Raw genomic sequence first — 14,210 nt, 5'->3', positions numbered from 1 at the left:
AGCAATGAGGAGGAGAGCATGTTGAGCAAAAAAAAAAAAAAATTCAACCCAAGGTGAGGGAAAGATGGATAGAATCCCATGATCCCTTTCAAGAGTACATTTTCATGGATTGATGGAGGGATGGGGTTGGCTCAGTCATTAAAGTGCCACACAAGCATGAAAACCTAAGCTCAGTCATCAGAACCCATGTAAAAATGCTGAGTGTGCTGGGTTGTGAGCCTAGCCTTTAATGGCTGAGCCATCTTAGATGAGAGAAGAGAGAGAGAAAGAGAGAGAGAGAGGGTGTGAGAGAGAAAGAGCATAAAAGAGGGAGCCATTATAGGTTTCAAGAGAAAACTGAACCTAAAGAAATGTCCAGAGACCTACAAGACTGACCCCAACTAACAATTTGAGCAACAGTGGAAAGACTACCATAAATGCCCTTCCCTGATAATGAGATTGATGACTAACTTATCCACCATCATGGAGCCCTCATCTAGTAGCTGATGGAAACAGAAGCAAACACCCACAACTAAACACTGAGTCAAACTGGAATCCAGATGCAGAGAGGGAGGACAAGACCATGCTGCAGAAACACATAGAGACAGCTGACATGAACAAGGAGGAGCTAATGGACCCCAGACTGCTGGGAATCCAGCATCCAGGTGTGTGTGCATGCCTTTCCATGAAGACCAGAAGAAGGCATCAGATTCCTTAGATCTGGAGTTATAAGTGGTTGTGAGTCACCAGACATGGACATTGGGAACTAAACCCAGGTCCCCTAGAAAAGCAACAAGCACTCTTAACCCCAACACCATCTCTCTAGCTCCAGACAACAGCTCTTCCAGGTCCACAGCACCTTCTAATAAGTCTTCTTATATGTGTGGACTTTTGTGTGGACACTCATCTAAGCCATAGTTAATTCCAAGACCTTATTTACAAGGAAAAGAAATGTAAGTAGAGCACTAGAGAGATAACTCAGTGGTTAGGAGCACTGGTGGCTCCTCCAGAGAACCCAAGTTCAATTCCCAGCACCCATATGGCAACTCACAACTATCTATAACCCCAGTCCCAGGGGCATCAGAGCTCACAACTGTCTATAACTCCAATGAGTACACCCTCAAAGACAAACATACAAAATAAATAATAAGAAATGTAAGTGAACAATACGAGTTTATGTAGGTGTCCTAGTTTTATTTCTATCTTTAAAAAAAACTTAGAAAGAGAGGAAGAGGGGATTTACTCTAGCTCACAATGCAGGGTACAGTTCTTCATAGCAGGGAAATAAAAGTCTCTCTCTCTCTCTCTCTCTCACACACACACACACACACACACATTCACAGGCTAACCTGATCAAAACAATCCCTCACTGAGACTCCCTTCCTAGTTTGTGTCAAGTTGACAACTAAACATCACCACAGTGGACTGGAAAGATAGCTCAATGATTAAGAGTACTGTTGCAATCCAAAACGGCTGAAAGACACTTAAGAAAGTGCTCAACATCCTTAGCCATCAGAGAAATGCAAATCAAGGCAACTCTAAGATACCACCTTACTCCTGTCAGAATGACTAAAATCAAAAAACGCCAATGACAGTTTATGCTGGAGAGGATTTGGAGAGAGGGGAACACTCCTCCACTGCTGGTGGGAGTGCAAACTTGTACAGCCATTTTGGAGATCAGTATGGTGGTTCCTCAGAAAAATGGGAATCAGTCTACCACAAGACCCAGCAATTCCACTCTTAGGCATATACACAAAAGATGCACATTCATACAACAAAGACATCTGTTCAACTATGTTCATAGCAGCATTATTTGTAATAGCTAGAACCTGGAAACAGCCTAGATGCCCCCACAACTGAAGAATGGATAAAGAAAATGTGATACATTTACACAATGGAATACTACTGGGGGGGGACAATTGAATCTTGAAATTTGAAGGTAAATGAATGGAATTCGAAAAAAAACATCCTGAGTGATGTAACCTAGTCACAAAAAGATGAACATGAGCCTTCATCTAGTGGCTGATGGAAACAGAAGCAGACACCCTCAGCTCAACACTGAGCTGAACTCCTGGAATCCAGTTGCAGAGAAGGAGGAGTGATGAACAAAGGGGTCAAGACCAGGCTGCAGAAACCCATAGAGACAGCTGACCTGAACAAGGGGGAGCTCATGGACCCCAGACTGACAGCTGAGAAACCAGCATAGGACCTACCCAGACCTCTTGAATGTGGGTTTCAGTTAGAAGGCCTGGGCAGTCTAAGAGACCTCTGACAGTAGAACCAGGATGTATCCCTGGTGCACAAAGGGAATTCAGGAACATATTCCCCATGGAGGGATGCTCCCTTAGCCTAGACACAGGAGGGAGGGCCTAGGCCCTACCCCAAACGACTTGACAGATTTTGATGATCCCTCCTGGAAAGACTCACCCTCCCTGGGGAGTGGGTGGGGAATGGGATGGGAGGGGATGGGAGGATGGGAGGGAGAGGGAACTGAGATTGATATGTAAAATAAGAAAAAATAATAATGAAGGAAGGAAGAAAGAAAGAAACAAAGGGGGGTAGGAGGGAGGGGAAAGAAAGAAGGAGGGGCGGGCAGGTGCCTGATGCGGCATGAAGGCAGAGGTAGACTACCCCTGGTGATAGTCCTCAGCTTCTGCCTTGTGTCACTTTTTTGTCACTGTGAATGTCAGGCTACCTAGCCTATGAGTTCCAGGGATTCTCCAGTCTCCGCCTACCCACTCACCACAATACTGCTGGGCTTACAGATAGGTGCTACCACACCCCAGCTTTTTTGTGAGTTGGGGATTCTAACTCAGGTCCTTATGCTTTCCTAGCAAGCCCTTAACTCAGGAAGCCATCTTCCCAGACCAAGAACCTGAAATGTTTTGAGTGACAAATCAATAGCGCAAATAGGAAATTCTCTCCTGACTCCCTGTGGCCCTCTGCGATCAACAGCTAGTTCATTGAGACAGTCTGAAAGCCGATGGACCAGAAAATCGTCCTATTAAATGAAGCAACCGAGGCCCAGAAAGACATACACTGTATGTTTCCTCTCGTAGGCAGATCCCAGATTGTAATTTTTACATATGTGCAGATATAGATCATGAACCTAGAAAGGGGGCTATGCCTAGAAACCGGGAACAGAACTCTCTTAGGAGAGTGAGGAAGGAAAGGGGAACAGAATAGGTCTAACAAATGAAAGCAAAATGGGGGCTGGTGAGGGGACAAAGGGACTAACCTGGCAGAGAGGAAAAGGGAGGAGTAGGGAAGAAACAGCAGTAACTCAAAGTAAGCATGCAAACGACATAAGGAAGCACATTGTTTTGTATGTTAACTTTGCAAACACAGATAGGACTGAGGATGTAGCTCAATGGGTAGAACATTTGCCACAAATGCAAAAGTCCCTGGGTTTTGTCCACAGCGCAGCATAAACCAGGTGTGGTGATGCCCATCTGTAATTCTAGCACTGGGGAGATGGAGGCAGGAAGATCAGAAGTTCAAGGTCACTCTCAGTTATATAATGAGTTTAGGGTTAGTCTGGGCTATATGAGCCTGTGCCTCAATAAATAAACAAAAATAAGTAAATAAGTACAGTGTAAGTGAAGCAACAATCACAGACTCAAAATGAGAAAGGAAAGAAAATCTCAGGTTTTGAGCTGCTTTTCAAGTACCTAAAGAGATTATTTTGAAAATCCTACTTTAAATGAGAATTTTTAAAAGCATCTCACCTACTTTTTTGGGGGGAGGGAGGGGGAAGCAGTGTCAGGATTCCACCAGTGACTGAATCCATCCCAGAAAGTTAAGGAGCAACAGAGGAAAAGAATCTGTGGGGACAGAGGAACCTGATAGTATAAGCTTTAACTCATTGCTCGCCCCTTACTCTATCTGGAATGCAATCTCAAAACCAGCATGAGCAGAAATGCAAAATCTTGGGCAATATCCCTGACTCGGAATTCAAAGCTATCTCTAAGAAACCATGAATGCATCCATCCACTCACAGACACCTCTCCAGAGCCCAGAATAATCTCAAACGCAGCAGCTATTCTGCGCATGAACTTACCAGTGCTTGCCTGGCTGCTCCAAGCAGAAGCATCAACCAGGCGGGAAAAGAAGCCAAAAAGAATCCTCACACTGGAGCCTTCAGGGTCCAGGCTCTTGGGATGGCCCAGCCTCCTGCAGCTACCCACTCTTTCGCCTTCTCCTTTTCATTCCTGGCAGGCTCCCTGTGGCATAATAGAATTCCTATTGAAGAACCCAGCCCTCAAGGCGTGAGTTCTGGAGAATGACTCTGTGTTAATGGTACGGGATGTATTCTCTAAGTGAATGGGGACAGGGATTTTTGAGATCATCTGAAAGGAGAGTGAAGGTTTATTATGTACATTATATTGGTTAATTGTCTTGGGATGTCTGAGCTCACTGAGAAGCTGGCCCTAGAAGTGGGGCTGTCCACTCCGGTTTCAGACCCAAGGGTGTTTGTCTCCACATCCTCCAAGGCCCTTTGTTTAGGGATGGGCTGCCTCCCAGACTCTGTGACAGGGAGGGAAGAGGACAACAAACAGCCAAACAATAAAAGCATTGTGCCCTTGAAAACAGCTAAAAGGAAAATGAATTGTTGGAAAATGCAGCAGAAGGTACCATTGTGTATCCCATAATACAAAGCTACCTAGAATGGGAAGAGAGCTGGAAGTTCAGACGTGGGGTGCAAAGCTGGTGGAGAGAAAATGGAGAACTCCACTTGGCTGCCTTGATTTCCCCAGTCAGTTCCTGCTGGATCTTGTGAACACCCAATCTGAAGATGCTACTTCTATTATTTGGTTGTTTGGGGTTTTTTGTTTGTTTATTTGTTTTTCTTTTGGGTTTTTTTTCTTTTTGAGGTTGTATTTTAATTGCAACATTTCTCCCATCTCTTCTCCCTCCAAACCCTCCCATACACCCCTCCACATCTCCTCCAAATTCATGGCCCTTTTTTTTTTTTCATCAACTGTTACTGCATGCATGTATGTTTTTGTGTACGCATATAAAATAACCTGTTGAGTCCATACAATGTTACTAGTATGTATGATTTTTAGGGCTAATCATTGGGCACTGAACAGCCAATGGGAGTGCTCTTTCCTGGGAGTGACCACCTCTCCCAGCTTTACTGCCTCTAGCTAACTCTTTGTGTAGGATTGTTCTTCTACTTAGATGCTTCACCAGAGGGGACACCCTGCTGTTAAGAGTAAGGTTTCTCCTGCTGGCCAGTCTGGTCCCACCGCCATGCCAGCCCCAAATAACACACACAGAGACTCTGTATTTGATATAATGCTGTTGGCCAGTTACTAGTTTCTCATCGGCTGGCTCTGTCTTAATTATTAATCCATTTCTATTAATCTAAGTATTTCCACGTGGTCTTATCTTACCGGAGAGAGGAACTGGCGTTCTTCTCTTTATCTTCCATCTTGGATCTCCTTCATACTACTTCCTCTCTCCTCCTTGTATCCTAGTCCCGCCTATCTTGGTTTCCTATTGGCCAACAGTGATTTATTCATTAACCAATAAAAGAAACATATTTACAGAATGACATCTCCCATCACCCTGCTCTGCCCAGGAATCTCTCTGTGGGAAATCCCATCAGACTGCCTCTTCCCAACCATTTCCTGGTGGATGTTTGTAAGCCCGAATTTGATGATATTCATCTCTGTCAACCTATCACTTTCTATGTATTCTTTCACTTTGGCTTTCTGTACCTTTAACAAATTCACTCATTCAAAACTGAACATATGTCCAAAGTACCCAAAACTTAAATTTACTCACATGAGTGTGCTTGTGTATTGGAAGAATTGCGTACCAGGTAGCACAAGCCCTGCCAAAAGTCTGTGCCTGGGGTGGTCATAGGCCCTAATAGGAAACCTACTAGTGATGTTTTGCTAACTAGACATGCTGTCAATCTGTTTAGCAATTGCTTATGTTTACTACATGGATCTGCCCCAGGTCCTCTGAATTTATATTATAGCTTTCAGCTTCATATTTTTATGGGACTTCTATGTGAGCTAATGCGTCTGATTCTTGTGTCTGCTCTTGTGGCTCTTTTCCTTCTGTTGGCTTGCCTTGTCCAGCCTCAGTGGGATGGTTTTTGCTTCATCTTATTACATTTTATTTTTCATTTTGGTTGTTGTCTCTTAGAAACCTGTTGTTTCTAATGAGACAGAAAGGAGTGGATCCAGAGGGAAGGGGAGGTAGAGAGAGAGACTGGGAAGAGTTCAGGGAATGGAAACTATAATCAGGATATACTGTATGAGAAAAGAATTTTCTATTTTCTTTGTTTGTTTGGTTGCTTGGTTGGTTTTATTTTTGGCTTTTGGGTTTAGTTTGGTTTGGTTTCTCTGTGTATCCTTGGCTGTTCTGGAATGGGCACTGTAAACCAGGCTGGCTTCAAACTCTTGAGCCCTGGGATTAAAGGTGTGACCACTCCTGCCTGACAAGAATCTTCTTCAATAAAAGGAAAGCATACTTGTTTATGGGGCTGGAGAGATAGCTCAGAGGTTAAGAGCTCTGGCTCAGAGGTCCTGAATTCAATTCCCAGCACCCACATGATGGCTCACAACCATTCTAATGAGATCTGGTGCCCTCTTCTGACCTGCAGGGATACATGTAGGAGAAGCAATGTATGCATAATAAATAAATAAATCATGTTTTTAAAAAATACTTATTTATGTTTATGCCCACCAAGTAGTGCTACCCTGGGTCAGAGAAGTTTCTTTTTGCTGTGAAAGATAGTTACACAGAGATGCATGACTATTCAAAGTGCAGAGAGAAGAGTGAGTGCTCAGCCCTAAGCAGGGTTTTTATACTGTCTCCTCCAGACCCCAGGGGCTCCTCAGAAGAGGGAAAGGAAGATCGTAGGAGTCAGGGGATGGAGAGGAACGCTGTGAAATGATGTCTTCTAGACATGATAGAGCAGTCATGAACTCATGGTTACCTGCACAAGGTTTACAGAGAGAGAGAGAGAGAGAGAGAGAGACAGAGAGAGAGAGAGAGAGAGAGAGAGAGCCAAATGGACTAATTAGGAAGAAGGTAGAGAACATAAGTGGGAGATGGGGAGGCATAGGTGAATACAACCACAACTCTGTATGCAAATATGAGATGATCTGTTTAAGGGACCCTGAAGACAAGGCTCAGAATTGGTTAAGAGCACTGGTTGCTCTTGCAGCAGACCCAGGTTCAGTTCCCAGTATCCAAATGGCATCTCACAGCCATCTATATAACTCCAGTTCCAAGGGATCCAGTGCTCTTTTCAGACCTCTCCAGACACCAGACATGTGTGTAGTGTACATACAAAATGCAGACAAAACACTCACACATAAAATAGATAAATCTAAAAAAAAAAAGATTTTGTGTGTGTGTGTGTGTGTGTGTGTGTGTGTCCATGAGTATCTGTGTGTGCTTGTGCATGCATGTATTCAAGTGTGTGTGTGTGTGTGTGTGAGAGAGAGAGAGAGAGAGAGAGAGAGAGAGAAGAGAGAGAGATTTGCTTATGTCATCAGGTAGCCCTCACCCCAGAATTCATGGTGATTCCTCAATATCTTCTTGGCTGGGAGAAACAGCCAAGTGACTCTTATAGCACCATGGGAATCTACTCCATGTCCTCTGAGCAACTCAGAAATCCCCAGGGAGAGCTTAGACACCCGCTCCACACCCATTGCTTCCTGTATTACTACACCCAGGATCCCCTCCATAGACACAGCTAAGAAAAGGGAAGAGCAAAACTGTGCATGCAGAGAGGCTTAATCCTGAACTACTTTTGTAGGAAAGAGAGTAAACATATCTGGGGTTATGCCATTAAAATGCCTAGTTGGTTATTATACAACTAATAACCAACCTACCCGTACAAACTACGAATATTAGGGAGGTTTGTATGTGTATGTCCATGGATGCATAAATACATGTGTGTGCACACGTATGTATTTACATGTAGAGGTCAGAGGTCAACATCAGCTGTCATTCCTCAGGAGTTATCAACCTTGTTGTTTGAGACAGGCTCTCTTACTGACCTGTATCTCACCACATAGGCTAGCCTGGCTGGCCAACAAGCTCTAAGGATCCTTATACTGGAATTACAAACATGTTCCACCATTCCCAAGTATGTTTTAATATTGATTTATTTTAGCTGGGTGGCACACACCTTTAATCCCAGCACTCAGGAGGCAGAGGCAGGTGGAGCTAGTTCCAAGACAGCCAGGATTATACAGAGAAATCCTGTCTTGAAAAAAAACAAAAACAAAAACTTAAATTTAAAAACAAATTAAAGATTTATTTTATTTTTTAATTGAAAACAATTTTCATACAATATATCCTGATCACACATTTTTCCATGACTCCTCCAAGATCCTCCCCACCTCCCCAGCCACAAAACTCCATGTCATTTCTCTTTAAAAAATAAACAAAAACAAAAATTAGAAACAAACAATAATAATAATAAATCAAAATACACAAGCAAAAGACCAAGAGGATAAAAAATGTCCAAACAAAGCAATATGAGACAAAGTCTACAAAAATACCATTGAGTTTATTTTATGTTGGCCAACTACTGCATATGGGGCCTGCCCTGAACTGTGGTTCATATGCTCTGCGAGATTTATTGAAGAAAACTTAGTTTGTCCTTTGCCGGTGAGTATAAGTTGCAGATAGCTTCTTAGTTATGGGTGGGAGCCCTTGTTCACTTCCCCCTCTCAGGGCTGGGACCCCATCTGGCTTGAACCTATACAGACTCCACATCTAGGACTTTTGTTCTGGTTTGGTTTGGGTTTGGGTTTTGGTTTTCTTGTTTTGGTTTTCTTGTTTTGGTTTTTGGTGGGGGTGGGGGTTTGTTTGTTTTACTTGACTTCTGGAGCTCAAACCCTGGGACTCACACTTGGAAGGCAAACATTCCACTGATTGAGCCACCTCCCAGGCCCTTTTGGCTGTTTGCTTGTTTGTCCTCATGTAGTTCAGGTTGGCTTCACACTCACAGTCTAGCCAAAGAAAGGGTCCTCCTGCTTCCACCTCCCAAGTACTGGGATTACAGGCCCGTGCCACCACACCCAGATCACTGGTATTTTTGAATCACAAATATTTTCCTAAATCTAGTAAAACAACATTGTGACATACAAGCAAAATAAATAAATGTATATAGTCAATTTCTAGTGCAAATTGATCTGGTCATTTGATAAACACTTGAAAAATATCTACCATCATTAGCTTTAATTATGTCCATCTTTACTGAGCCAGCCATTCAGAAAAAGATGCCCTGAGAAATGATGTGATTGTACTACATCTCTCTATGTTCTCTCTATGTATACATGTGTGAATGAGCACCTAATATGTGAGCCTAGCATTGGCACTACATGGCGTTTTTAACTTCTGTCATTCACTCTTTTCTTTGAATGCCCACAGACCGAGAAAGGCACATTGTAGTAGTCTGATTTTGTTACCATATTCCTACTCATTTCTCCAGCCCCTGTGGGGTTTTTTCTGTAATGAATAATGTTAGTGAACTTGGGGTAGACATTAATCTTGATGACTGTAAATATGTCAGGAGAGAACTGGTTGCCGAAAGTTGTTCTCTGACCTCCACACACAAGCCACCGCACCTGTGCACCCACATACATACACACGCAAATATGAATGAATGCATGGATGGATGGGTGAATGTAAAGAAAGAAAGCTTAAGCCAGGAGCATTCTTTCTCATGATCCCAGAATTTGGGAAGCAGAGGCAGGAGAAGATCAAAAACAGAAGGAGGAGGAGGGAGAGGAGGGGAGGAGAGGAGGGGAGGAGAGGAGGGGAAGGAAGGGGAGGGGAGGGAGGGAGGAGAGGAGAAGGGAAGGAAGGAGAGAAGAGGGGAGGAAAGAGGAGGGGAGGGAGGAGAAGGGAAAGAAAATGCAAGAAATGGAGGGAGGGAAAGGAAGGGAGGGGTTAGAGAAGCAGGCTAGCTAAGGTGCACTTAGTAGGCACCTTTCTAACAGTCACAAATGTTACTTCATTTGACGCTCATTCCAAGCCTAGAAAGTGGGCTTTAATGCCACCCTTGGGATATAGGAAACTAAGATATGAAGGGGTTAAAAATTACCTGAAGAGGTCACTGAAACAGTGAACGGAAGAAGCAAAATGGAAACAAATGAAAGATCAGGAATCATATTTTCCCTGTGGCTAAACCCTTCTTAGGAAGGGTCCACTGAGTCAAGTTCACCTGCATCTCTGCTTGTGGTAAGCAAGCACTTGGAAACTAAGAGCTGTGACCTGCCGTCCGGGGTCACTCAGACAGTCCAGACAAAGAGTTAAAATGTCTGCACTGGAGGTGGAAAGTAGGGAGATGCCCAGGGCACAAGCAATAAGAACGTGTTTCAGTGATGCATGAATCTCTCCTGATTCCTCAATGGCTCTACTTATAAATGCCCACAGCCCAGGTCAGTGTGGGTCTCAAGAGAGGAGGCTACGGTTGGCACTGAGGGCTGGAAGGAGAGATGTTCTGCCCATTTATTTCTAAGCTGCTGTCGAGACGTTAAAACACCAAGACAAAACTTCTCTTTCATAGTAACTTTCTTGGGCTTGTTGCCAGGAAGCTCTCACTACACTACTTTATGCCACCAACAATGTCCTCGCTGTCCCCTCTCTTCCCACCAGATGAGACCAGCCTCCTCCCACAGACAGCTGTTAATGGTGTGTGCCAAGATCTTGGGTAGCTGGGGAATTGGGAGAAGGCATCACCCAAGGGTAAGGAGTGGAAAAAAGCACAACAGCCTACAGTAGTGGTTCTCAACCTGTGGGTCGTGACCCCTTTGGGGGTCAATTGACCCTTTCACAGGGGTTGCCTGAGGCCATCAAAAAAAAAAACACAAACACTTATATTCCAATTCATAACAGTAGCAAGATTACAGTTACGAGGTAGCAACAAAGTGATTTTACTTTTTAGGAGTTTATTTACTTATTATATATACAGTGTTCTGCCTGCATGTGTGCCTGGGCACCAGAAGAGGGCACCAGATCTCATTATAGACTGCTATGAGACACCATGTAGTTGCTGGGAATTGAACTCGGGACCTCTGGAAGAGCAGCCAGTGCTCTTAATCTCTGAGCCATCTCTCAAGTCCCAACAAAATAATATTATGGTTGGGAGCCACCACAATGTAACTGTATTAAAGGGCCACGGCAGTAGGAAGGTTGACAAATACTGTTCTACAATCTCTACACACACACAAATGGGAGGAGGGATCTTTCTTCTCTCGGTCCCTTTCTTCTTCACACCAGGCCTTAGGGAGAGTGATAGACACACGGAGGAAAGGGTGTTCAGGGCCAATTAGCAAAAACAAACTGGCAGAACAAACTAGATACAACTTACCAGGCCTAGCTCTAGAAAAGATTCTGGCTTGCCCTAGTCCTATCACCACACAGAAATCTGGAAATTATTAGATAAAGCAAAATAGCCCAAATTCATAAAGAAAAACATGGTGTGTTTTCCCTAATATTCAGATCTTCATATGTGTGTGTATTTAGGTGGATGCTAGTGTTGGTGTAGGTCAGACCTTGGGAGTTGTCTTGGTCCCAGCCAGGATATGGCACCACCTAGCGACCACTTGCAGCAGTTACAGCGGAATTGAATTTTGTGTCATTTCTCCTGTGGTTATATGAAGCCCACGGCCAAGGCCAGATTGTCTTTGTTACCGAAACTGCACCCTCATTTATGTGCGCAGGTTTGGGGTGGGGAAAGCGCTGGCGAATCCTAACCCTACCGCTCCATCACAGGTGAGTTGGTTGACTCAAGTCAAAGCTCCTCCCACCCGCAGGCTCCCCAGTGCTTGCAGGAGAGCAAGGGAGGGCATAGAATTGTTCCTGGTGTGGGTGCTCCTCAGGGACTGGAATTAACCTGCCACTGTTTGCAGAACCCCTGCAAAAGGCAGGAGAGCTATGAGTGAGAAAGACCTGTGAACCACCTACAGCATGTGTGTCTCTTTTGGCCAAAGTTCCTTTAGGTCTCTAAAGTTCTAATAATGTCCCTCTGTAGCCAGATGAGTACTGCAAAGATTTATGTTGCAGTCTAGAAATATCAGTCTTGGTGAAATCAGGTGCTTGCACACAACAGTAAGGACACCTGCTCTTTTTTGCAAAAGGGAGCCAGCATTTTGCTCCTTGAAAACACTCCACTGCAAAGCTTTCTCTGAGAAATGACCTGGATGAAGAATAGACAGGGTCTTGCATTCACGTGTATGTGGGGGGAGGGTGATATTATGAATGTATACACATGTGTGTGCAGGTGTGCTCACCCATGCAGGCATTTGTGGAAGCCTGAGGTCAACCTCAAAATGTCTCCCTCAGTCGAGACTCCACCTTATTGTTTTGTTTTGGGCAATAGGGTATCACTGTGTATCCCTGGCTGGCCTGTCACTTGCTATGTAGACCAGGCTGGCCTCAAACTCACAGAGATCTGCCTGTCTCTACTTCCCAGTGCCAGGCTTAAAGGTGTGTGCGACCAAGCCTGGCTCCTTACTTGTTTTAAGCCAGGATCTGTCACTGAACCTGGCGGCCTACAAAGCCTCTTACAGACCCTACCCACACATTCCTGTGTGGTCCAGACTCTGCCCCCTAGCGCTGGATTACAGGTGTGCACACTCACAACCAACTTAATACAGGTGGTGGGAATCTGAACTCAGGTTCCCAAGTACTTTGCCAGCTGAGCCATGTCACCAGCGCCAGTCCTTGGATTCTTGAGATTCCCAGCAAGAACAAGCAGAGAGCATAAGACCTGTAGCAACTGCCTGCTCCTCACATGTCCACTTTTGAGCTGGGTGGAGTGTTATCTAAATGAGTGGAGGAGGGGATGGCAAGTCGATTGTTCCCATTGATTGAAGCAGGGTTGCATCAGAATGTTACTAAAGCTGACCTTTGATGATGCCTTCCAATGATCCACTGCTAAGTTCTGTAGGGAGCACACACAACACCACCAACCTACAACTCTGAGGCCACGTATCAGGTGTGGCAGAAGGCTTCTGGGCTGAGGTTTCAGTGTGACCTCTGAGGAACAGGATGAAGTGTGTTCCTTGCTGACCCTGAAGAGCTGTGGGAGACCCATTAGGTGATGGAGCAAGAATCTAGGCAGCATGGTTTGTTTGGCCTCCGGAGTGCCTTAACCAACACTGAGGTGGAAGAGGGAAGGGTGGATTCTCCCAGATTAGCTGCAGAGCGGGTGGATATGTGGGCACAGAGAGATACATAAAAGCATAAACTGTCATCTGGGGAGACAGCTGTCACTAAAGTGCTTGCTGTGTAGATATTAGGGCCCAAATTCAAGCAAGCAGCACCCATCTGTATTCCCAGGACTGGAGAGTAAGAGACAGGAGAGGGTACCCGAGGCTTGCTGACCAACCAGTCCAGACAAACCTGCCAGATTCAGATTCAGATTCGGTGAGAGAGCCTGTCTCAATATAAATCGGGGGAAACTGAGGCAGATGTGGGGAAACCTCTGGCCCCCACATATGTATACACACACGCACAACAGAGAGAGGGGAGAGGGAGAGAGAGAGTGAAAACAAACATTAAAGGAACAACACTTGCACCACTCGTAAAATTCAATAGCAAAAGAAAGAAAGAAAAGCAGGTTTCATGGCACTTGTGGTATCCATTAACTTGTTCACTTGCTTCAACTCCAGCCCTGGACTCCAGCAGAGATCTTGACTTGTGCTTAAAAGATAACTAGGTCACACAGCATCAAAGTTTGCTTTATTGGTGATAGGGAATGGATAAGGAAAAAGAACATTTCCCAAAGGAAAAAAAGAAATGATTTGGGGTCCTTATTTGTACAGTCCTTAGCCCTCTGATATCTACACGCAAGTAGTGGCATGCTCACACTCACACACACACACACACACACACACACACAGAGAGAGAGAGAGAAAGAGAGAGAGAGAGATGAATATAGAAAGGAAGAGTCCTCAGCCTATTCCAAGAGGAGACCACCTCAAGGAAAGGAGAAATACCAAATACCAAGGGCAGCCATAGCTACTGCAGCTTGGCCAAAAACCCTTCACCCTGGTGGTGTGCTCTGACTTAGCTTACTTGCTACCTGCTAAAAATAATCCATGAAGGGTCAGAGAGATAGCTCAGTGGGGAACGGTACCTTGCTGCACACCTAAGGATCACCTGGTAAAAGGAAAAAAACAACCACAAAACTGCAAGTTGTCTTCTATGTCACACACACACACACACACACACATACACAC

At 44.6% G+C, this 14,210-nt stretch overlaps 1 protein-coding gene across 2 annotated transcripts in view; it reads right to left on the bottom strand.

The window, feature by feature from the left end:
• Positions 1–4,416, bottom strand: part of LOC127237203 (olfactory receptor 2AE1) — a 37,397-nt gene extending 32,981 nt beyond the window's left edge. For both annotated transcript variants that reach the window (XM_051205315.1, XM_051205314.1), the window contains exon 1: positions 4,040–4,416. The gene's annotated coding sequence lies outside the window, so the exon portion shown is untranslated. The remainder of the gene's footprint in view (positions 1–4,039) is intronic.
• Between the last annotated feature and the right edge of the window lie 9,794 nt (positions 4,417–14,210).

This window comes from Phodopus roborovskii, unplaced genomic scaffold (genome assembly GCF_943737965.1).
Source record: "Phodopus roborovskii unplaced genomic scaffold, PHOROB, whole genome shotgun sequence".
NCBI classification, from domain to species: Eukaryota; Metazoa; Chordata; class Mammalia; order Rodentia; family Cricetidae; genus Phodopus; species Phodopus roborovskii.
The sequence above is the reverse complement of the archived record's forward strand: the minus strand, read 5'-3'. Positions and strand labels throughout refer to the sequence as shown.